Source organism: Haliotis rubra, unplaced genomic scaffold, assembly GCF_003918875.1.
Source record: "Haliotis rubra isolate DU_JTF1 unplaced genomic scaffold, ASM391887v1 Scf36, whole genome shotgun sequence".
Lineage (NCBI taxonomy): Eukaryota > Metazoa > Mollusca > Gastropoda > Lepetellida > Haliotidae > Haliotis > Haliotis rubra.
Window position 1 is genome coordinate 1,752,196 of NW_025767035.1, and position 26,352 is coordinate 1,778,547.

Genomic DNA, 26,352 nt, shown 5'->3' on the forward strand with positions numbered 1-26,352 from the left:
GCTACCCAACCACCCCATAACATACTTAAAGGGGTTATAAGTTCCAAATGTTTTAGATTGATCAAATTTTCGTTATTCATGTTTAATGCTATCATTCATCATTTGGAGAACTGTGTTCGTTGTTTAACAATGCATAACATTCTGGTCCGAGTTCTGTCCTATAGGGATGACTGAAACCAATGTTTGTGGGTTCGAATGACAGATTTTCCTCGTATTATCAAACACAGTTTGCCAGCTACATGCACAAGCTTATAGATCAAAACAAAGCAGTAGGCATCTAAAATCAGTATCACGCTGGGAATCCTCTCACATTGAGTTGATCTGAAAAGATATATATACACAACACAGCAGTATACTAATAATCCTACTCAAAAAGGCAATTATATACTATTTTGAACATCAGTACGCAATATATTCTAGATAACACACTTCCATTTACATATTTGAAATTTTTAAAAATGGAACTTAAATTAAAACAAAAAAAATCCTTGGTGTTAAACTTCAGCCAGGTGTTTGTATCTCCAATAGCACACCCAGTGACGAAGTAACTAAACAGACATGGTTCCAGTGATACACCATCATCAAAGGCTAAGTCTCAGAGGGACATTTCCCCATTAGCTTCTGTATCAGTTCCACTTGGGATGAACTTTGTGCAGCCCCAAATAGTACACACTGTGGTCTACCACCAGACACCTGGTAGGATATGCGGGAATAGCAACCCAGAAATTAACACACACCTGCCAGGTTTAACCCCTTGAGGATCAGGTCAGACATATACTCAATGGCAAAAGTAAGTATCTTCATGTTCTTATATGTCACACTGTGTTGGAAATAATGATAATATGCCTCCAGGCTCCCATCAGAATCCATAGACTTTAGGGGTTGCTGAGTCAATTCTGAAAATACTTTACACTTGAACTTAAGACTCAGTTAAATGTATTAATTCATACATAATGTAAAACATGTGACTACTTACTTTAGTTCACTAAGTGTGTCTGGTAAGATTCTGGTCACTCAAAGCTGGTTTCAGTAACACATTATCCCTCAAATGGGTACGATGGAAGAAAAAAAAAATGACACAGAAATGATGCAACTTACTGTGATAAGTACACCAACACACGTTTACTGCAGGCCATAATGACCTATACATATTTGAAGTCCAGTCTGTCCTGCAGTGTCAGAATCCCTGTGAGTCCTGCAGTGTCAGAATCCCTGTGTCATGCAGTGTCAGAAGCCCTGTGTGTCCTGCAGTGTCAGAAGCCCTGTGTGTCATGCAGTGTCAGAAGCCCTGTGTGTCATGCAGTGTCAGAAGGCCTGTGTGTCATGCAGTGTCAGAAGCACTGTGTGTCATGCAGTGTCAGAAGCTCTGTGTCATGCAGTGTCAGAAGTCCTGTGTCATGTAGTGTCAGAAGTCCAGTGTGTCATGCAGTGTCAGGAGCCCTGTGTGTCATGCAGTGTCAGAAGCCCTGTGTGTCATGCAGTGTCAGGAGCCCTGTGTCATGCAGTGTCAGAAGCACTGTGTCATGTAGTGTCAGAAGCCCTGTGTGCCATGCAGTGTCAAGAGCCCTGTGTGTCATGCTGTGTCAGAAGCCCTGTGTGTCATGCCGTGTCAGAAGTCCTGTGTGTCATGCAGTGTCAGAAGCCCTGTGTGTCATGCTGTGTCAGAAGCCCTGTGTGTCATGCTGTGTCAGAAGCCCTGTGTGTCATGCTGTGTCAGAAGTCCTGAGTGTCATGCAGTGTCAGAAGTCCTGTGTGTCATGCTGTGTCAGAAGCCCTGTGTGTCAGAAGCCCTGTGTCATGCAGTGTCATGAGTCATGTGTGTCATGCAGTGCCAGAATCTGCATATTATAGTGTCCGTAACCCTAAATGTAAGCCAGGCCGCTTCCGTATATCAAGCAGTGAGAACCAGCAGCCATTATCCTGAAGACAGGGGAGGAATCATTTTCATCAACACCTGCCAGCAATCACCCTTTTACAAACATACATGTTTATCTGATCCACTCCTTAACCCTAGATGTGACAAAGATACCCAGGTAGTAAGTCTTCCCAACTGCAGCACACTGCTTGTCAGGCTTTACCCTTGAGGAGTCCATGGCCCACTACTCCCTGTTAACCAGTACACACAAAGTCCATGTTGATGATCCACTCTATGAATAATTTCATGTGTCTCATCGAGACAATACATGCATAATAACATTTCTTACTCGCCAGTGGAAGATACTGCAGTGTAATATTTTTACGGCAGTATAACACTAGTGTAATACCGCTAGACGTATGACGTCATAATGGTTACAATGCTAATAACTCTGGCACAGTGGTATTAGACCTTGCTTGACTCGTGGAAAGCTGAGAGTCATCACACTTCGTAGGCAGTTTCTATCAGTTTATGTTGGAGAGTAATAAACAGAATACTAAACTCGCTTCCGTGAAATACCATTTTTATTAAACTCGTGAAAGATTAAGCATCAAACCATTAACTCGTTTAATAAAAATGGTATTACACGGAAGCGAGTTTAGTATCCTCTATATATATAACATATGTCAAATTTGGGATTACGCCTTCTCAGTAAAGTGTGACTGAATGGATTAGATCGCTTACTTTATGTACTGGCGATTAGGTACCTGACTCTGAAGGTGGGGGATTGAATCCAGGATGGGACTCAACCTAACAAAAGTACTAGAATCTGTTCTTTACTGAGAACATTTAATCCCAATATAATTTTACGTCTGTCACATCTGACAACTTTCTAAGAAATGGTATCGTGTATAAAAACAATTTTCTACATTAATCAGTTCATTATATGCACGTACAGCAGTTCACTGCACGATCTCAACTAAAAAAGATTATTTCATGCAGCACTGTCAACTGAACTCTTAAAAGCATATCTCTGATTTGTTATCATTGTCATGATGAGATCTTGTTACATTAACTGGAGTAACTTGAAATCTTAATGATTCATGAATCAGTATGCTTTACTACATAATCCTAATGGTGGCTCCAATCATCCCTTATCACAGAGCAGCCATGCTGCCAGGGAACCATCAGACATTTCTTTTCTTAGAAGTCAATCAGTATCCCTAATGAGTCCATGACTTACTGATCAGCTCCATGCTGTGTCACGGTCGCATTGATCTGTTTATATTGGGGCAGTCAATCAATACATATGACATTTCATTTTGTGTAGTTCTTCTTGCCTAATTAGGAACTTTTAATCCAGCAAACGAAGTTTCACATGTGCACATGATTACTGGAAACCGGTGTCCAGATTTTAAAATTTTTTACTAAAACAGCGAAGGGCAGATAACAATTCCCTGTTACACACCTCATAGACCACATACAGGCATTTAGTTTATCATATAAGACCCTGAAACAAACATATCCAAGAAAGCCCATGCAAACCTAGATTATGTGGCAAGTCTAGATGTCCAGTTTCTGAAAAGGAAGAAAGTTTCAGGGATCCTTTTCATTATATATTTTTTTTTTTATTATGAACTGTCTTATTTCTGTAAAATATGTTCATTTCAGAGACTGGTTGTTAGTCGAAAAGGCCTTGGCCATTACACCTTTTCTTCTCCTGCCATGTATGTACAAGCAATGGCTTATCAAAATGGTGGACTTATCATAAGTCTGTATCAACGGATGAATTTGATGAAGATTTCAATAACAGTAAAAATATTAATATGTTTAAAGTACTCTTTCAGTTATGATGCTGACATGTATTTCTATATTTAGCAACCTCTTATCTGAAATGCTCTATGCTAATTTATACATGAAAGCAAGCTGTTATTTCCTAAGATATTACCATGTTCCTCGTGTGTTCAATTTGAGTAGGTATCTGGGGTGGTGCCAAGGTCTATCTTTTCATGAAGACATCCATGCCAAGGTTTTCAAAAATCAAAGTGTAGTAGACCTGTACATTGCTCCCACTAGTTCTTAAAGTGGAACTGGGGAAAATAAATATAAAAAATATTGTTTTCACTGAATAGTTTTGCTTGTGCAATACATCTTAGTGTTGTCTTTTAGGTTTTGCAGGGGAAAAGGACTGTTATTAATTATACCAATCATATTCTTGAAGGGATGGGAGGTTGAGAGAGTGGTTGAGTGAATGGTTGAGTGAGTGAGTGGTTGAGTGAGGGAGTGATTGTGTGAGGGAGCGGTTGAATGGTTAAGTGAGTGAGTGGTTGAGTGAGTGGTTGGTTGGTTGAGTGAGTGAGTGAGTGATTGTGTGAGGGAGTGGTTGTGTGAGGGAGCGGTTGAGTGGTTAGGTGAGTGAGTGTTAGGTTGAGTGGGTGGTTGAGTGGGTGGTCCGGTGGTTGAGTGAGTGATCAGGCTGCTGAGCGAGCAAGTCAGTGAGTCAGTGAGTTAAAAGAATACAATTTTCCTTCGGTCCTAACCCAGACTATAACTGGTTGATTTCTTGGGAACAGGTTAATTAATTTTTCCAATCAAGATTATGTTCAAAGTAGTTATCAAGTTCAAAAGTTCACTCAAATATTTCCTAACAAAAATATTCTGTGTAAATCCCAAGCCTCTGATATACATAATTATCTGCATAACTAAATAACCAAAACCAGCGTCCTGGTGAAATTCGTTACAGGCAAGCCTGAGCACATGCAGCCTGGCAATACTATGTGTTGCATGGCGTTCTATCACTGGCTGGCAAAGAGCTACTGAGCTGTGTAAACAGTTTCACACTTAGCCATGTTGACATTAAATCAGCTACAGTAATTGTATCGCTATTATCTGCTTCATTTGCTGGCTATCTTGACCTGGGCTGGGGCCAGGGCAACAAGAGATACTGCCCTCATGACCGAAACACTGTCACTTTAACGCAGGGCTGGAGAACACTGGTGGCAGTGGTGGTAGTGGTAGTAGTGGTAGTAGTGGTGGTGGTGGTGGTGGTGGTGTAGTACTGGTAATGGTAGTGGTGTAGTAGTGGTGGTAGTGGTGGTGTAGTAGTGGTAATGGTAGTGGTGGTAGTGGTGTAGTACTAGTGGTAGTGGTGGTAGTGGTGTAGTAGTGGTGGTGTAGTAGTGGTAATGGTAGTGGTGGTAGTGGTTTAGTAGTGGTAATGGTAGTGGTGTAGAAGTGTAGTAGTGGTTGTGGCAGTGGTAATGGTAGTAATGGTAGTGATGGTAGCAGTAGTAGTAGTAGAAGAAGCAGTTAGAGCTACAATAACAGCAGTTATTAGTCAGGGCTTTACATGATGCAGGAATGTGTGTTCAGTACAAAGAAATGTGTACAATAGACCCAGAAAAACACTACTGTGTCCCATTGGATGCACAAGCACATTAATTTACCAAATCCTTGACAAGAAATATTGGTTTCTGTAATTGAATGATAATTAAATCTTACAATTCAATACACAGTTTAAAGTAAAACACAGAAGCAGTTGTTCGTAAGTTAACAAGGAAGGTCAATCATTTGGCTGCTACATTGGAAACTGTCTAACAACAAGCTTGCTGGCACCATTCAGATCCTCCTGTTTATGAGTAAAGTATATAAACAACGAAAAAGTTGGCAGCCAAATGTGCTGATTAGTTAAGTTTTCAATGAGCTGCTTACACTGGCAAAAACTGTTTTCACGTCAAGTGACTTCTCATTGCTAAAACCATGACTTCCCTTGACAGACTCATCAACCTGACTAGGCTCTGGTTTTTATTTGTTTTGTTTTTCTCAAGAATGGTGTCAGCTGAGACAAAAATGCTAGAACTGCAACAAGTGCTATGGAAGGGATATACACAGACTTGCCCAAGACTCTAAGGTAATAATTGATAGCTTAAATTATCCTCTGTCCCCTTATCTAGACTTGCCTCATTAAAGGATAGAATTACTATATATACATCCATGAGCTTAGCATTCAGTACAGCCTCGGAGCAAGGCTAGGATATATAATACATGTATCATGGCTACATTTCATGTTTTGAGCAAACATTTACAGCTCATTGAAAAGGTATCACATCTCTGAGGCAGAGAGTGAAGGAACTTGTGGTTATACTTTATCATATGTGTGATCAGGCGATGATGACGTGTGCTGTGAACTGATCGGCATCACGTGACCGCAGCATCTCTGTTGTAATCGTGGCTCTCATAAATACTCTGGCTTCTTATCCAATCAAGCTGTTAATTAGTATTTTGATACTCCTTCATACAAAAAACAAACAAGTTTTCTCTTCAATTTGCCTGTAATAAAAACAGAAGTCAGTTATTCTGTAGGTATTGGGTAGACGACCTCCTCGTCATGGCTCTACTGTTTCGGTTTGAGGACTTAACTGTCAATGAACAAAAGATGTGATGTCAGACTCAGCGTTCGAAATTAAGGCCCAAAGCCGACTGAAGTAACTAAGAGCATTATTTCCATATTGTAAACCAAAAGTCACTGTGTTCTTTAATCTGATTGGTTGAAAAACTTGATCAAATGGCATTCGATTCCCGGAAATTCGCTGCGTATTAATACAGGTACAAACATCGCTCACACCATCGTGTTGTTACGTCGTCAGCTGAGATGACGTCATTCAAATCATATTGTGACGTAAAGTCCGAATGACGTCACAAATGAGCAGTTCTACATGCTACCATGGGAGACAGCCGAAACGGATGGCTGATGACATTGCACTGCTGTACCCGTACTCTATGTCAATGAGTGCAGACACAAAAACGTGTGTGGACCTTTTGGTTTACTTTTGTGTTTACAATGTCGATAAACATCATGTGTTGGCCAATTTCCGGGTGTTATTGAGTATTTGAAGCACGGGAATTCATTTGGAACCGACGGCGTCAGCTAATTAAAATATAGGCCTATACATTCTGATCAGGACCCACAACTTTTTGTGGTTCTAGGTCCTTAGGGCCTGCAGCTTTTCAGGGTTAAAGGCAAACACTGGTCACACTTAGAAATGAATGCATGATATCTAAACACCCAAACCATCAATATACTGTCACTTAAATGTTTTTTATTAAAAGAATTGACATGAAGTATTTATTCAACTTCCCCATCACCCATCCCCTGTCTGAGGTTCCAACTGAAAGCGGACTGGAAACTCGTTCAGACAGAGGTGCCTGATCTGGCCATAGTGATAGTTTCACTTCCTGGCTGTTATCTACACAGAGAAAATAATGTCACATACACAAATATTGATCAACCTAAAAAGACAAACACACCCAAATGCATCCCAATATTTCCTTTCTGATACAATTTTCAGTTCAGCTGTGATTACTGTGATTTGATTAGTTCTAAATTACACAGAAAATTTTAACAAATACTTTTTAAATTATATTTGTGTCATTCAGTTGAGGAAATTATTTAAAAACAATGGTCAGGAATTTTTTTTAATTCTTTCTACAGACAAAATAAAACCTGAGTGAAAACATCTAAATATTATCATGTGTTTTATTAGAATTATTTTTGTAATTTACTTTTAAACTTTCAAATTTTGTCCATATATTACCAGTAATTATAATTAAAACCTGATATCACTTTAGAAAGTGGGTCTGTGGGCACTGACATATTGACCAAGATATGCTATATCTATCTAGCCTATAAATCTGTAAACACGTGTTGTGAGACTAGCATGTACACTATTATTTTTAAAAAAGTATATGACTGTAAATACTGATATTACCAAGAGTGAGATTGGCTTAACACTGCTTATTATAAACAGAAGTTCAGGTAAATCGCAGCATCATTAGTGTGATGACTAGGATTGCGTGGGTAACACATTGTTCCCTATGTGTAACATGTGAGTCACACTTGAAGGCCAGATTCAACACAAATCTATTGTTTCAATCAGTGTTAAGATGTGTAGTTGATTCACAAGGCTACAGAATCTGCATACTAACAGCTATCAGACCCTAGGCCACATCAAGGTTGCATTAGCCCCAAGACATCCATGCTCACTCATCACATAAGGCAAAGGTTACACTTAAAGGTTACCTTAACCTTAGCGGTGATGCTGCCAGAGTAATTACTATTACACAAATGTCTTTATACTTGGATCATATTGCCTTTCAGGTGTGATTTACGAGTTATAAGTAAAACAGCAGTTATCAAAGAGAGTGTTCTTTTATCAGGGTCCTGATAGGGCATAATATTTAGCATAAAATATTTTTTTAACTATTGAAAATGTAAGAAGAGTCTAATAATGTTTAATGTAAAAGATTAACACAGGTTAATAAAAGTCTTTATAGTGTGAAATTAAACTTTACTGTTAATGGTAATCAAGCTAAAATGTTGTTAAAGTTATGTATAACTTGATCAAATGAAACCACAAAACCACACAAACAGTTTTTGGTCACATGCAAAACACAATTTCAGTAAGGAAGGAAGACAACCCAGCTGTTTCCTTGTATCCCCAACAGTCTGAAGAGTGCATTTGAGATTATTTCAAAATTTACCCAATAAGAAAGCCTGTTCAGGATATTTATTACTAGGCCAAACTTTGACAAACTACAGACTAAAAGATCCAAGTTTTACTAAAAATATAATTGTGATTCCCGTAATCAGGATCATCTGCTGAATTGTTGACAAGCACTGAGCGTAAGAAATGCCTTTGAAGGAGTGAAAGGGAGGAATCCTTAATCTATGTAGCTCACCTTTATTTTTAAGATAATAAATACATCACGTGAAAGTCCATGCAGAAGACAGTGATCAGATGGTTTACAACATGTCTAAACATCACCTGTCAAATCCTGGTGAGCTGTCAAACACGAATCAGGGGTGACAACATTCTGTGACACCGAACATGCTGAAGGTTGAACCGATAAACTCCAACTGCTTTCTCACATACTGAACCAGTACAAAATAACAGCAAAGTCTGTCAAGCATGGGATTACATTAGACTTGCATGAGGGGTGAGGTCTGTTGTATACACAATCTCACAGAACTGACAGGTATGCGTTTTCACACTGAGTGTACTATCAGATGTCATCAAATTGTTGGTGAATGTCTATAACCACTTATGTATATTTGTTACCCCCTACATAAAGGCCAACGTAGACAAGTTAACTTGGGTTAAAAATAGTTTCTTGTGTGTTTCTTTTTTTTTTTAAATGATTGAAACAGGATGGAGGTTTTCATCAGTATGTTTTAAGTTGTTTTGTTCTAACAAACAGGGCTCCAGATAATTTTTCAACATCAGGAGTATGTACTCCTTATTTGTTCAATATTGAGTACTGGAAAACCTTAAGTGTACGTTTAGAGTACTGAATGGAAGCTAATGGACTATCAGTAATATTGTGTTTCGTTTCATATATGCACCACAACATTGCTACTCTTGTGTAAACAGGTCAATAAACAATAAAACAATACTTTTTTTCAGATAAATACGTCTGTAATTATGATTCTAAGACCGTACACCATTGCTGTGGTGCGTATCTGCTACGTTTTCTAAATTATTTCCTACCGTATCGTGCATATCTTTTATCCGTACATACGCTGATACGGCCCTTATCTGGAGCCCTGAACAAATTTATTTTAAAATACTACATGACCTCTACACAGACCCTGTTGTTGAGGTGCTAAAAGTTGGAATACAGTTAAAACACAAACTCTGAATGAAAAATGAAATGTTTCTTAAAAGTGCGTAAAAAATTAAACAACATTTGAGGCAGGATGGTAATGAATGACAAGAAATTAGTTTTAACAAGCCCTACCATACGTGTTTGTTTTCATTACTGCATCATCACAGCACGAGGATGCAAAACAGTCACATAATATTAGTTATGTAGTTGTTCTGTACAAGTCACAGAAATTTTGTACATCATACTTTATTACGACATACTTTATTAAGGTCATGCAACACAACTACCAAACTACCATGATGTCATGCCGAATCAATCATACCATTTTACTGAAAACTTCAGAAAATTCAGAAACCTATACCTTTTAGTAAAATATTTAAGATCTTCATCATAATCATATTGACACCTGTTGCTGGATAAAAAAAATCTGTGGGAAATGGATATAGCCCCTATATATTCTACTTTTATGTTAATGTTTTATGAAACAGCAGACAGTTCTGTAATGACAGCAGTAATGTTTCATATCAACATGTTTCAAAACTGATGACGCTACTAACTGTTGGAAGGATATCGTGTTAACACTGTTTCACTTATTTCCCACGTGTTGGCTCCATTTAGAGCTCTACAAACCTGAAAGCAAGAAAAAGAAGAAGAACTTTCTTCAGTACTTATGGCCACATGACCAAGAGTACAATTCAATTAACAAAATATAGCACATGGACAGGTGGAAAAACAATACAATTTACACAGGTAAATATATGTTTGGGGTGTTTTTTTTAGGAAAACTTCTTTTAAAAAATCACTTAGTTCATATCTATCTAACCATGAAATAATATTCTGGTCTATTTTTCAATATTCATGATGTAGAAAAATAATTGTGAATCAAATGTTGAATAATTTTACCAAGGTTATATCACTGTAAAGGCCGAAATATATCCTTGTGGCTTACAAATTAAACTGCCTGATTTGAAAGGATTTTTTAACAGTATTTCTTCAGAAAGCAGCCAGTACTGTCAAATGAGCATTTTAGAAGTATGCCTCTAAGTACAGGAATCTCAGAGCTGAGTGGGCCTTAATAGGTCCAAAAATAATCACCTATTGAAACGTGTACAATGCTGTGCTTTAAGGAGTATGCCTTTAACAACTCAGTAGAAGGCATTAAGTGTACAATACTTTACTTTAAAGAGTATGCCTTTAACAACTCAGTAGAAGGCATTAAGTGTACAAAACTTTACTTTAAAGAGTATGCCTTTAACAACTCAGTAGAAGGCATTAAGTGTACAATACTTTACTTTAAAGAGTATGCCTTTAACAACTCAGTAGAAGGCATTAAGTGTACAATACTTTACTTTACAGAGTATGCCTTTAACAACTCAGTAGAAGGCATTAAGTGTACAATACTTTACTTTAAAGAGTATGCCTTTAACAACTCAGTAGAAGGCATTAAGTGTACAATACTTTACTTTAAAGAGTATGCCTTTAACAACTCAGTAGAAGGCATTAAGTGTACAATACTTTACTTTAAAGAGTATGCCTTTAACAACTCAGTAGAAGGCATTAAGTGTACAATACTTTACTTTACAGAGTATGCCTTTAACAACTCAGTAGAAGGCATTAAGTGTACAATACTTTACTTTAAAGAGTATGCCTTTAACAACTCAGTAGAAGGCATTAAGTGTACAATACTTTACTTTAAAGAGTATGCCTTTAACAACTCAGTAGAAGGCATTAAGTGTACAATACTTTACTTTAAAGAGTATACCTTTAACAACTCAGTAGAAGGCATTAAGTGTACAATACTTTACTTTAAAGAGTATGCCTTTAACAACTCAGTAGAAGGCATTAAGTGTACAATACTTTACTTTAAAGAGTATGCCTTTAACAACACAGTAGAAGGCATTAAGTGTACAATACTTTACTTTAAAGAGTATGCCTTTAACAACTCAGTAGAAGGCATTAAGTGTACAATACTTTACTTTTAAAGAGTATACCTTTAACAACTCAGTAGAAGGCATTAAGTGTACAATACTTTACTTTAAAGAGTATGCCTTTAACAACTCAGTAGAAGGCATTAAGTGTACAATACTTTACTTTACAGAGTATACCTTTAACAACACAGTAGAAGGCATTAAGTGTACAATACTTTACTTTAAAGAGTATGCCTTTAACAACTCAGTAGAAGGCATTAAGTGTACAATACTTTACTTTAAAGAGTATACCTTTAACAACTCAGTAGAAGGCATTAAGTGTACAATACTTTACTTTAAAGAGTATGCCTTTAACAACTCAGTAGAAGGCATTAAGTGTACAATACTTTACTTTACAGAGTATGCCTTTAACAACTCAGTAGAAGGCATTAAGTGTACAATACTTTACTTTAAAGAGTATGCCTTTAACAACTCAGTAGAAGGCATTAAGTGTACAATACTTTACTTTACAGAGTATACCTTTAACAACACAGTAGAAGGCATTAAGTGTACAATACTTTACTTTAAAGAGTATGCCTTTAACAACTCAGTAGAAGGCATTAAGTGTACAATACTTTACTTTTAAAGAGTATACCTTTAACAACTCAGTAGAAGGCATTAAGTGTACAATACTTTACTTTAAAGAGTATGCCTTTAACAACTCAGTAGAAGGCATTAAGTGTACAATACTTTACTTTACAGAGTATGCCTTTAACAACTCAGTAGAAGGCATTAAGTGTACAATACTTTACTTTAAAGAGTATGCCTTTAACAACTCAGTAGAAGGCATTAAGTGTACAATACTTTACTTTACAGAGTATGCCTTTAACAACACAGTAGAAGGCATTAAGTGTACAATACTTTACTTTAAAGAGTATGCCTTTAACAACTCAGTAGAAGGCATTAAGTGTACAATACTTTACTTTAAAGAGTATGCCTTTAACAACTCAGTAGAAGGCATTAAGTGTACAATACTTTACTTTAAAGAGTATACCTTTAACAACTCAGTAGAAGGCATTAAGTGTACAATACTTTACTTTAAAGAGTATGCCTTTAACAACTCAGTAGAAGGCATTAAGTGTACAATACTTTACTTTACAGAGTATGCCTTTAACAACTCAGTAGAAGGCATTAAGTGTACAATGCTTTACTTTAAAGAGTATGCCTTTAACAACTCAGTAGAAGGCATTAAGGGTGTACAATACTTTACTTTACAGAGTATGCCTTTAACAACACAGTAGAAGGCATTAAGTGTACAATACTTTACTTTAAAGGTATGCCTTTAACAACTCAGTAGAAGGCATTAAAGTGTACAATACTTTACTTTAAAGAGTATACCTTTAACAACTCAGTAGAAGGCATTAAGTGTACAATACTTTACTTTAAAGAGTATGCCTTTAACAACTCAGTAGAAGGCATTAAGTGTACAATACTTTACTTTAAAGAGTATACCTTTAACAACTCAGTAGAAGGCATTAAGTGTACAATACTTTACTTTAAAGAGTATACCTTTAACAACTCAGTAGAAGGCATTAAGTGTACAATACTTTACTTTAAAGAGTATGCCTTTAACAACTCAGTAGAAGGCATTAAGTGTACAATACTTTACTTTAAAGAGTATACCTTTAACAACTCAGTAGAAGGCATTAAGTGTACAATACTTTACTTTAAAAGGTATACCTTTAACAACTCAGTAGAAGGCATTAAGTGTACAATACTTTACTTTAAAGAGTATGCCTTTAACAACTCAGTAGAAGGCATTAAGTGTACAATACTTTACTTTAAAGAGTATGCCTTTAACAACTCAGTAGAAGGCATTAAGTGTACAATACTTTACTTTAAAGAGTATGCCTTTAACAACTCAGCAGAAGGCATTAAGTGTACAATACTTTACTTTACAGAGTATGCCTTTAACAACTCAGTAGAAGGCATTAAGTGTACAATACTTTACTTTAAAGAGTATGCCTTTAACAACTCAGTAGAAGGCATTAAGTGTACAATACTTTACTTTAAAGAGTATACCCTTTAACAACTCAGTAGAAGGCATTAAGTGTACAATACTTTACTTTAAAGAGTATGCCTTTAACAACTCAGTAGAAGGCATTAAGTGTACAATACTTTACTTTAAAGAGTATGCCTTTAACAACTCAGTAGAAGGCATTAAGTGTACAATACTTTACTTTAAAGAGTATGCCTTTAACAACTCAGTAGAAGGCATTAAGTGTACAATACTTTACTTTAAAGAGTATGCCTTTAACACCTCAGTAGAAGGCATTAAGTGTACAATACTTTACTTTAAAGAGTATGCCTTTAACAACTCAGTAGAAGGCATTAAGTGTACAATACTTTACTTTAAAGAGTATACCTTTAACAACTCAGTAGAAGGCATTAAGTGTACAATACTTTACTTTAAAGAGTATGCCTTTAACAACTCAGTAGAAGGCATTAAGTGTACAATACTTTACTTTAAAGAGTATGCCTTTAACAACTCAGTAGAAGGCATTAAGTGTACAATACTTTACTTTAAAGAGTATGCCTTTAACAACTCAGTAGAAGGCATTAAGTGTACAATACTTTACTTTAAAGAGTATGCCTTTAACAACTCAGTAGAAGGCATTAAGTGTACAATACTTTACTTTAAAGAGTATGCCTTTAACAACTCAGTAGAAGGCATTAAGTGTACAATACTTTACTTTAAAGAGTATGCCTTTAACAACTCAGTAGAAGGCATTAAGTGTACAATACTTTACTTTAAAGAGTATGCCTTTAACAACTCAGTAGAAGGCATTAAGTGTACAATACTTTACTTTAAAGAGTATGCCTTTAACAACTCAGTAGAAGGCATTAAGTGTACAATACTTTACTTTAAAGAGTATGCCTTTAACAACTCAGTAGAAGGCATTAAGTGTACAATACTTTACTTTAAAGAGTATACCTTTAACAACTCAGTAGAAGGCATTAAGTGTACCAAACTGTTTTGATGAGTACACCTTTAACAATCCAGCAGTGAAAGTGTTTTGAATAGTACCGGTAAGCCTTTAACAGATAATGGAATGCCTTGAGTCTAGCCAGGGCTACACTATCTAGCAAAAGCACTCTTGTGCATAATGCTGTGTTTTCAGGGGTATTCTTTTAACAATTCAGCAAAGGCATCTTGTGAACAGTGTTGGGTTTTCAGGAGTATGCCTTTAACAATCCAGCATCACACGAACAATGCTGTTTTCAGTAGTATGCCTTTAACCGACCATGGAGAGCCTGTAGCTTCCAGCCAGACTGGAGCTACTCAAAGCCTAATTGAGTCTTCCTTACTCTGTGAAAGGTATCAGACAAGCACTATCAAATATTTACTGTTCAGCAAGATATTTTTGTGAACTGATCTAGCAGTTTTCTTGCATTTTGGACAATGTCTCCTTCAAACAACAAAGTAGGAATAAATAGTACATGTCTGGTTTTAGTTCCAAGTAGGGAGTTCCAATGACAAAATGAAACTTCAGCTTCAAACAGAATCTACATCTATTTCAAGACTTAATTATCTAATTATGAAAACAGACCTTTCTGTTCAGTATGACCTCTTCACCACAACTTGGTTCAAACATTATAGGTCTTACATTCTTTCTAAACTAAAGGGTCATCCAAACCAACTTCAGAAACCAGACATTCTCCCTAAAAATTCTGTCTTAACCAACATCCAAGTAAGCCAACAATCTATCTTATCCAACATCTGGGTAATCCAACATTCTGTCTCAACCAACATCTGAGTACTCCAACAATCTGTCTAATCCAACATCTGAGTTATCCAACAATCTGTCTAATCCAACATCTGAGTAATCCAACAATCTGTCTCAACCAACATCTGAGTAATCCAACAATCTATCTTATCCAACATCTGGGTAATCCAACAATCTGTCTCAACCAACATCTGAGTAATCCAACAATCTATCTTATCCAACATTTGGGTAATCCAACAATCTGTCTCAACCAACATCTGAGTAATCCAACAATCTGTCTAATCCAACATCTGAGTAATCCAACAATCTGCCTAATCCAACATATGAGTAAACCAACAATCTGACGAAACCAACATCCAAGTAATCCAACATTCTGTCCAAACCAATTACCAATTTGTCAAAACGTCTGCTCAGATTCAGGATGAAATTTTACTTTCACATTACTACCGGTATGTGTCTCTTCCATGAAAAATCCATCAATGCTTAGAGATCCTATCTCAATAATGCATATTGTGTAGAGCCCTTTCCAAACAGAATCTGGTGTCCCCTGCTGTGATATTGCTGGAATATTGCTAAAATGGCATTAAAACCAAACTCACTCATTCAATAATGCATATGCAATACATTTTCATACAGTTTCGCTACGAATCACCAATCATATTCTGTCTCACGGAGACAGAACAGCGTCTGTAAACAGTGGCTATCCGTCAGTCAGGCATGTTTTCTGCTATGTTTGTTCAGTATCTAATTCCTCTGATCATCCTGGGTATTTCCACAAATTGTAAAGGTCAATGACACCGCGGAAGAAGGACCCTTACAAATGAGTACATTAGTAAGCTGAACCCTTCCCTTTTTATAAAGTGCTAATCTTATACATAGACATCATTTCAGCTAAACCTGAAATGGGATATTAGAAAATGTCATAATACCCCTTTCAATATCACCTTCAAACTCCGGGAAAGCTCATCACAAAGCTCGCCAATACAAACACCTCCCTGTTAGTTGTGACTCACCGAATCGTTCAGTATCCCACGGAAGTCAAATCTACAATGCTGTTTTAATAACTTCAACCCAATCAGTTTTATTACTATTCTGCTTGCTCTTGTATGAAAAAAGTAGGGAATGTTTTTTCATGTCCCACCGACCATCAAAACATGGATGATAGGCATGGTCCTTAAAATAGTTGCTTTAAACAATTATCATGGAGATCTGCTACCCACTAAAAAATGTCCTTTCCATGTTCTAATGTATTATTTGAAACCTGAAACTCACAATGTACTATTTGAAACCTGAAACCCACAAATGTACTATTTGAAACCCACAATGTACTATTTGAAATCTGAAACCAGCAATGTACTATTTGAAACCCACAATGTACTATTTGAAACCCACAATGTACTATTTGAAACCTGCAATGTACTATTTGAAACCAGCAATGTACTACTTGAAACCAGCAATGTACTATTTGAAACCCAACAATGTACTATTTGAAACCCGCAATTTACTATTTGAAACCCACAATGTACTATTTGAAACCAGAAACCCACAATGTACTATTTGAAACCCACAATGTACTATTTGAAACCCACAATGTACTATTTGAAACCCACAATGTACTATTTGAAACCTGCAATTTACTATTTGAAACCCGCAATTTACTATTTGAAACCCACAATGTACTATTTGAAACCTGAAACCCACAATGTACTATTTGAAACCCACAATGTACTATTTGAAACCTGCAATGTACTATTTGAAACCACAATGTACTATTTGAAACCCACAATGTAGCAATGTATTTGAAACCCTGCAATTTACTATTTGAAACCCACAATGTACTATTTGAAACCCGCAATGTACTATTTGAAACCTGAAACCCACAATGTACTATTTGAAACCTGCAATGTACTATTTGAAACCCACAATGTACTATGTGAAACCAGCAATATACTATTTGAAACCCACAATGTACTATTTGAAACCTGAAACCTGCAATGTACTATTTGAAACCTCATATGCCATAACTAAGGAACTTAATAGACCTGTCCTACTAGTTTGAATTACATTTCTACATTTTAACCAAGATTATTGCACAATGGGTTCCAGTTCAGGTTGAATTTGTCTCCAATATATCCCCACCCCGCCCCACCCCAACCCTTCCCAAACCTCCACTTGTCACTTCCCACATAAAATTGCCAGCTTACATTTTACCAGTTATTTGGACAGATATTCAAACCAGCTTCTCATTGACATTTACATGTAAAAAAATACTTCCATACGCCCACTTGTCTACTGTAACATGACAATGCAAACAATTCATGTTTAATGTTGGTATGTAGAAATGCACAGGAATACATCCCTGTCCAATGCTATTTGCTGACGTTCTACTCCACAGATACTTTCATGCATGCACTTGGTCCCGGCTTCTCCACGATACAGGCAATGTGAGTGTACGTACAAAGACAACAACTCTGTACCAATTACATCCTTGATATGATTAATAGTGATTGTTAGAATGATTGTTTTATATCAATAAAACCATTTCCTTTATTTGACATTTACATGCTAACTCTCCTGATGATGAGCTATATATCTTGCATGTAATTAATATCTTGCATGTAATTAATATATTGCATGTAATTAAGCAATTCCAGGCTCACTAGCTCTCTAATGGTCAGATCCTGTTCCTCTCACTCAAACAGAAACAGATTCATGTGTAATACCCAGCAAACAAAATTAAACCAATTTCAAATTATACCAGAATTACTACCCAAAAATTGGCTTCAATAGAACTGAATACTAAAACTGATCTAAAAGGTTCCATTTTAATTGAAACAATTTTAAAACATTTTAATTCATTACTGTCACAATTCGCAGTCATGGCACATCCTTCATGTTTAATTTGTTTGTTTCCTGTTCAAGATTTGAAATTTACAGCTATACAATTTCATAGCTGTTATAACAAAACTGAAAGTGATCTGAGGAATTTTTATGAGTCTGTTGCTGCCATCCTGAAACCTAGTCCTAGCCGCAAACAGTGGAGTGTAGGATATGTAAACCTTTCCTGTATACATCAGTCTGTTTGGACCGCATAATGTTGAAAGTAGGATATGTAAACCTTTCCTGTATATATACATCAGTCTGTTTTGGTCATATGATGTGGAGAGTAGCTTGGAGATGCTACTGCCAGACTCCGTCCACCAGCCAGCAGGGTAAATGTTTATACAACCACTTCCTCAATGAAGCTCCCTTTCATGTGTTGGACCAAAACACTGCTGACAGACATAAAACATCCAGTAATACTGAATTCATTCTGGACAGTTCTATATTTTTAAAATTCTAAATGAATCTGAATGAATTGGTATAAAGTAGATGAGCTCACATCATATATATCACAGTGCCCCAAAGGTGTTGTCAGTAGTATTTCACATACTCATATATTACAGTCACTTATGACAGTGCAGTCAGTAATGTGTTAGATATAACACTTTGTCCCAAAGGTGTAGTTCAGTAATTCTGTGTTAGGGGAACCAATATCACATGGATATATCACTATGGCCCAAAGGTGGAGGCACTAATATCACATGGATATGATATAGGCACTAATATGAGATATATCATTATGGCCCAAAGGTGGAGGCACTAATATCACATAGATATATCATTATGGACCAAAGGTGGAGGCACTAATATCACATGGATATATCACTATGGCCCAAAGGTGGAGGCACTAATATCACATGGATATATCACTAAGGCCCAAAGGTAGAGGCATCAATTGGATATATGTTACAGTTGCCCAAAGGTGGAGTCACCAATATTTCTGATATATCCCAGTGGGCCAGGCCCCCATTAATTAATGCAAAACCACTATACCAGTAACCTATACTGATTGACTGAGTTTGGTTTTACGCCGCTTTTAGCAATATTCCAGCAACATCACGGCAGGGGGACACCAGAAATGGGCTTCCCACAATGTACCCATGTGGGGATTCGAACCTGGGTCTTCGGCGTGACGAGCCAACGCTTTAACCACTAAGCTACCCCACCGCCCTAGTAACCTATACAAATCTGCAGGTGAATCTAGGCTCGCTTGCAACAGCAGCAACATCGATTTACACAATCTTACTATGGAAACAAACTCAACACATCTGCACCTTGACCATACCAACCACATCCACCTACTCACATTACGTTCCAGTTGTCATGGTTTACACACATGAGGCATTGTTAAGGATTTATTTTCAGGTGTATAATATTGAAAATATCCGCAACTCATTCACAATGGTATTCATCACATATGGTGATCCTCAAGGCCTCTTGAATGTAAACTGTCTATCAGCACACCATAGCATGTCATGAATGATCCATTATCGGCTGTCCGAGTGGTGTATATATGCAGAACTGACACATCTATCTGTGAATAATATATATGCCCAGGGTGGGACCATGGCATTGGTGTCTATTGTCACAGAGGTTGCCACTGTTTTTTATCATACATGATGATTTAGTCATGAGGGCTAAGTGTTCCCTTACGTCAGCAGTTTTTGAGTGGTGCTATTAGCCCCACATGTGCACAATATCGCTGGTCATGTTCACCATGCAGTTGTGCTGTTAACCTGTACGTGCATATCGATCATGATTAATAGGATTTCATAAGGAGTTGTACTGTTCGAGACTGGCGTGATGACAGTGGAACATTATATAGTTTTTCTTACATCAGATACAGTGATAAGATAACAAGATACAGCGAGAACTATGTGCCAGGTCAGCACACACTGATGGTGTTGCTGTGGAAAACCCAAATAGATTAAATGTAGACCTGAATTTTACCCACACGACAAATCATGATTAGTGAGTAAGCGATATGGAGTTTAACATCTGTTACTGATCTAAATAGCTTTTGAGCTGGACAAGTTCATGTCAGTATTATGAGGGAAGAATGTCTGAGATTATGAAGACATTTGTCACCATGGTTAAACCCATGAGAATTGGAATGGTGTTAGACCACAGATCCTGTAAGGATGAAAATATACAAAAATGTATATCCTCATGCACATGATACAAGTGAGTGAGTGAGTTCGGGTTTATGCCACATGTAGTAATATTCCCGCAATATCATGACAGGGGCCACCTAAAATGGCCTTTACAAACTCACTGTATCCATGTGGGGAATCAAACCCAGGACTTCAGAACAACGAGAAAACACATTAACCAGGAGCACATGTGATACATATGGTCTCACCTTAGGCAAGTGAGTTTGTTCAAAATTGCCTCTGTTCACCCAGCAGAAAATGGGTACCCGGTGGGACTATTAACCCTCTAGCACCTAACAGGCAGCTTGGGTTATCCAGGGTAATAATGATCAGATTGTGCGCTTTGAGCAGGATCTTTATACTGAAAAGGCATGTTATAAATATTATCATTATTATTATCATTATTAACCACTAGGCTCCCCGACTGCCCCTTATCCTGTCAGTGTGAAGCTATCCTGCTGGTCTGTACAACTAAGGGATACAACTCTGCAGCAGCCTTAACACTGGGACAGTCATCCCCACCTTGCAAGGGTCATGTAATGAACACAGATGACATTACTTATGTAAATACAGACTGTATGCAAATGTATGCAATAATATTCATGAAAGGTCAACATACAATGTCACAGAAGGTTATCTTTAGCAGAGATTTAACTTACCGGGAGATTAAAGGTCAACAACTCGCACAGAAAACTACACAGGTGACAGAGTGTTAACTTACATAGGTTTAACTTTCGGGGGGATAGGATGTCGCCTTGCATTGATGATAGATGATGGAGGGTTAATGTACCAGATGATACAGGGTTAATATCAGGATATAGGACGTCAATTTACCAGGGGAAGACATGTTTAACTTACAGAGGATTAATGCACTCATTAAGCTACTCCTAGTCATCACAATCAAGGATTGTTACAGTGTGTAAACATTACTGACACAAAGTTTGCAAACATCTTTTAGGAAAATATTTTACCTGATGAAGTGGCTGCAATAATTCTGTTTCCTTTCACTGAGTTGCAGAATTTTTGTTGTCTTTATTAAAACAGTCGTTTAAGCTTTCCTTCTAGCCCAAAGAAAGCAGAGTTGCCTTCATATTCCAGCTATATGGTGGCGGTCTGTAAATAATCGAGTCTGGACCAGACAATCCAGTGATCAACAGCATGAGCATCGATCTGCGCAAATGGGAACCGATGACATGTGTCAACCAAGTCAGCGAGCCCGACCACCCGATCCCGTTAGTCGCCTCTTACAACAAGCATAGTCGCCTTTTGTAGCAAGCATGGGTTGCTGAAGACCTATTCTACCCCGGATCTTCACGGGTCATAACAGCTTGAAAACGGACAGCCAACCACTTCCTCAACACTTCAGCTGTTTTGTTTCTCCTTGCTTTGTATCTTCTTGGTGATCAGAACAGCCAAGGTATTCACTACAAAGTTATACAAAGGTTTGTGTGTACAAAGATGCTAAAGAAAACATCACATTGCTATTGTAATATATTATTTTAGGTTGATTTGATACGGAAAATGTAAGAGTGAAAGTATGACTATTTTATTTCCTTCATATTGTAAAAATATTCATCCTGCTCGCAAAATAAAGACCTGATTCTTATAATAGCAATGAGGCTTATAATACAATTTGAATTCAACATTGCTTGACAAACAGCCACAACATGTGGTCACCTACAGTGACACCAGTTTCACAAATATACCAGCTATATGGGGGCAGAGTGCTTGGAAGACAACTATGGATTATACACAGAGACACTTGATTCCTGGTTGAGACAATCTGCTATCTGCCCTTGGCCATAATAACACCAGTTAGTCATTCCATGGACGTCATAGTACTCTCTGCCTAAGCCTGATCTCAGAACATCAGGAGAGATGGCAGCGTGAAGACTTGTTACAACGCATGATTAAATGAGAGACCCAATTGCCCTGTAAACCTCGCGTTACTTCCCATGTCTGTCCTGGCCATGGAAGGTGATAGATCTACAATGACAAGCTAAGCCTTCTTGTCAGCTTCATCATTGATTTTCCTGCAAGTTGTTACCGATGGCGCTCTTCAGTACAGGACATCTTCAAGGTGTCGTCCATACAATGGAGACTAGTGACACATCTTGGGCTCCAATTAGTGATAACACCATGCCAGGCTATTTTGTCTGTCATTACCGATGATGTACAGTACATAATGAAATCAAAGGATGCAATCTATGCATTCATAATGATTTGTAATGACTGACTGAAGTTTGGATGCAATATTCCAGCATCTCACGGCGGGGACACCAGAAATGGGACATTGTACCCATGTAACCCGGGTCTTATAACGCTTTAACCACGAGGCTACCCCACGCCCCATTTGTATCTGGACATAGTGGACTCCAATAAACTAGAACGAAACATACAACTTTATGGATGATACCTTCTTGTTTATTGCATAGAGCGACTTTTCAGTGTAGATTATTACACCTTTTTCAAGCTAAAAGTGATAACGGTGTAAGAATCTACACCAAAACATTGCTTTATGCAATAAACAAACTGCCATCTATAAAGTTGCATGCTTCATTACTGACTCACCAACTCCTAGAATTCCGATTGAACAAATCCAGTAAACTATGTTTATAAGGAACCAAGATAAATTGAACTTAATGACAAACTTTTATCTGGTCATGGCCACTTACTTTTTTTTCGATTGGAAATGTGGTTATAACAAATTGAAACATGTGGTCACTTTCAGTTCGCTATTACTGTAGTTTGCTGTAAGTTTCCATGTCAAGTTTGTTGTGCACGAGTGGAACCAATGGCCAACATGGGTACCATAACGTTCACAAAAAAGACTTAGTGTTTATCACCAACTTCCTTGTCAAATGTAGTCCCTTGTTTACACAAGTTGATCAAGCAGTCATGACAGCCATGTGGGACAGTGTCTGTATTCCGGGTAAACTTGTTACATAATGTATAAGTACAACACTTCCTACCCCCACATTAAACATGTCCAGTACAGCAACATCAGTGGTGGTGAATACATGACACTGATGATTTACCTGTGATAACACCTACAACCTGGCAATCTTCATCAGTAGCCCCGCCTGATTCAGCTGCTGATTAGTTTATATAGCTCTAAGCCAGAGCTACTCATATCAATTTAATGATACATTTCAGGCCTGGGGTGACACTCAAATTAATTTGTTGACTTCTAATAACCCAATGAAGGTATTTTTTGGGTGTTTGTTTAATTCTGCACTTAGCAATATTCAGAGTGTATCAATCTGCCTGTAAATGATCAAATCTGGACCAGCTAAACCATTGATTGATATTACGACCATTGTTCCATACTTTGGGGTACCATGATACACAATCAAATAAGTCATCGAGTCCTTCAGTGCTGGAGATCCGTTCTAACCCAGAATCCCTAAGCCTGAATTATATTCAGCACATCTCTAAAAAGTTGATGAATTGGTCAATCTGAGGTTTGAAATCAGTCCCATTTCACATCAAGGAATTTAACGGTCACTTGGTCTGATGGATCAGCTCATTTTCAACTCCTTCAACATTAATGATACCACAATCATTAACTTACCTATATTCATATAACAACAATGGAATAGGAATACCTAAAGATATAGACCAGCTTGAACAACACACCACCTTCCTGTAAAAATATAACATTTTTGGTTTGGTTTCTAGGCCAAGTGCGTGCAATGAAAAATTGTACATACAAACTGATAAGGTTTTCAGTTGTTCGTGATGTTGACCATTGTCAAAAACATGCTCTGCTGAACACAATCATTACACATGGAAACTTGGCATCAGGATGAGCAGTATGGCTACAGTCTGTTTTCTTTTGGCCAATTTTTTTTTTGAAGCATTTCAAACATTTCAAACTGACTTACAGTGTGTGCACTATCTTTTACTTTAATAACTCCTTAAATGCCAAAAAAACCAACTGTTGAAGTCAGTTCTTACTGTCACATAATGTGATTGTAATGTTTTACTTTACCAAAGTTACTACTAGCTGTGCTGTTTAACCCTTTTTTATGGTTTTTAATAAATTAAGGCATGTTTTACTCATATCAAGTGAAAAAACACCAGTCTTTTTCAAGGGTCTACAGTAATGGTATTAAAATAATGTTCTCACAAATGTGAGATCAACTTAATAAACAACAACAAATGAGGGAGCTGGAAGGATTAATGCTGCTTTTAGCAGGGGGACACAAGGAATGGACTTCACAGGGTGTAAGAATGTGGGGAATGGAATCCGGTTCTTCAGCAAATACTTTAACCACTGGGTTACCCAACTGTACTACACAGGAGAATACATGTACATGTACTCTGATTAAGATAGGAGATACTGAAACATGGTTTTATTTGAACATAAGGCCAGACCAATTTTATTTCTTGTTTTACACATTTTTGGCCTCAGAAAACCTAAACGCAGGAGGGGGAAAAAAATATTTAAAAAATCACCAGTCAAAGTAATGTTCCTTATAAATGCAAAGAGTATTTTACTTTTGGCAATTTATGAAGTGTATATGGGGTAAAAAACAATCTAAATAAAGATTTCTTGTAAGTTTACATTTTTGGCCAATAAAAACATTAGGATTTTATTTTTTGAGCAGGGCCTAACGAAAAAAAAAAAGATTTATGCTTTAAAATGCCCAGACTTTTTTTTCTTCTTTTGGGGGGTTAGAAATGGAAAAAGTTATCAGGTATGTTTATATGATGATAATTACACCTCTATCACTTGAAAGTTTTGAAATAATAACACGATTGCATGAAAATGATTATTTTTATAACTGTACATCTGTCTGTGACACAGCATGAGTTCTTGCTCTGCGTTTCCTGCAAAAGTACTTCAGCTTAGGTCATAGCTTGCATATGTTCAAACATCAAGAAAAAACAATCTCTAATCAGAACTTTTTGACACATGTTAGCATTACCTCTACATCTGACACTATTGCACGTTCAAAACATGTTGTGTTGAAAAGAACATGTTTAAATTTCATTCACTGTAACATAACAAAACATATCCCAACTCACTATTTCTCAGCACTTGGCTAGGAGTCAGCTATTATCAAATCATATTTTTCGACAGCTTGCATATTTTAAGAATGACTAAGAGATATACCATGTGTAATCTTTGAAGGACAGTGACGTGGGCCTTTTGATAAGTTTCTCTTCACACCACATGGAATTACCATTAGGGCACTGACTTGGGTCATCTTATCTTTTTGGAATCTTGCAAACTTGACAATTTAGGTCTTTGATTTTTCTTTCGCTGAACTTAATAACAGTTATTCATATAGGTATCTATAAAACTTTATCGTCATGAGGTGGATTTAGAGCTGACCATGTTCACATCAATTATCATCTCAAAAAGACAAAACATGTTAGATCTGCTGATGATTAAAAAAGATTGAACCTGGAATTATCATTTTCCAAATTCCTGATAGCATAAAGACAGAGCTGCCAGACTTGTATTATTTCAGTTTGAGATCAACAGTTGGGTAAGATGTGGTGATACAGCTACGATTTCCATACAGAGATTAACAACTACAACAGGCTGGGGTAAGGACAAGGGATGAGGCTTGGAACACCAAGCTGTCTGAATACTGCTCCTAAAATATGCTAAAAAATGATCATTTTAAGGGGGTTGGGGGTTGAGGTCACTCATTTTGTTCTGGGGAGGTAGGTGGGTCATCAATTTTGTACACATGTACTGGGGTGGGGGAGGGAAAGCAATTTTGTACATAAAATTATGAAAAGATCATTCTTAGAAATTATGAGAGGTGGGGGTAAATGATTTTGTACATGACATGCAGGGAGAGTCACTTACTTTGTACATTAATTTTAGGGAGGGTGTCATTCATTTAGTACATGCATCTCTATAACAATCATCATCGCCCCCCTTTTATCTTTTTGTATGACAGTCATAACTCTCATTTTGTATGACAGTGTTGTATGATACCATACTCTCATCATGTTCCATGTTATGACAGTCACCATACTCTCACATTGGCCTTTTGTTGTATGACAGTCAGCATACTCTCATCCATGTTCCGACACATCTGCCTTTTGTTGTATGACAGTCAGCTCTCATACTCTCA

At 37.1% G+C, this 26,352-nt stretch overlaps 3 long non-coding RNA genes across 3 annotated transcripts in view; 1 reads left to right on the forward strand and 2 right to left on the reverse strand.

Moving 5' to 3' along the window:
• LOC124285366 overlaps positions 1-26,352 on the reverse strand; it is a 37,348-nt gene that overhangs the window by 7,676 nt on the left and 3,320 nt on the right. The window lies entirely within an intron of this gene.
• On the forward strand, positions 558-24,688 carry LOC124285367. Its single transcript, XR_006900803.1, has 3 exons — positions 558-567; positions 1,365-1,370; positions 24,594-24,688. It is a non-coding gene; the product is annotated as an uncharacterized LOC124285367 (long non-coding RNA).
• LOC124285365 lies at positions 6,171-24,732 on the reverse strand. The gene is made up of 3 exons (XR_006900801.1): positions 24,620-24,732; positions 9,261-9,272; positions 6,171-6,184 (listed from the first exon to the last, which is right to left on the reverse strand). It is a non-coding gene; the product is annotated as an uncharacterized LOC124285365 (long non-coding RNA).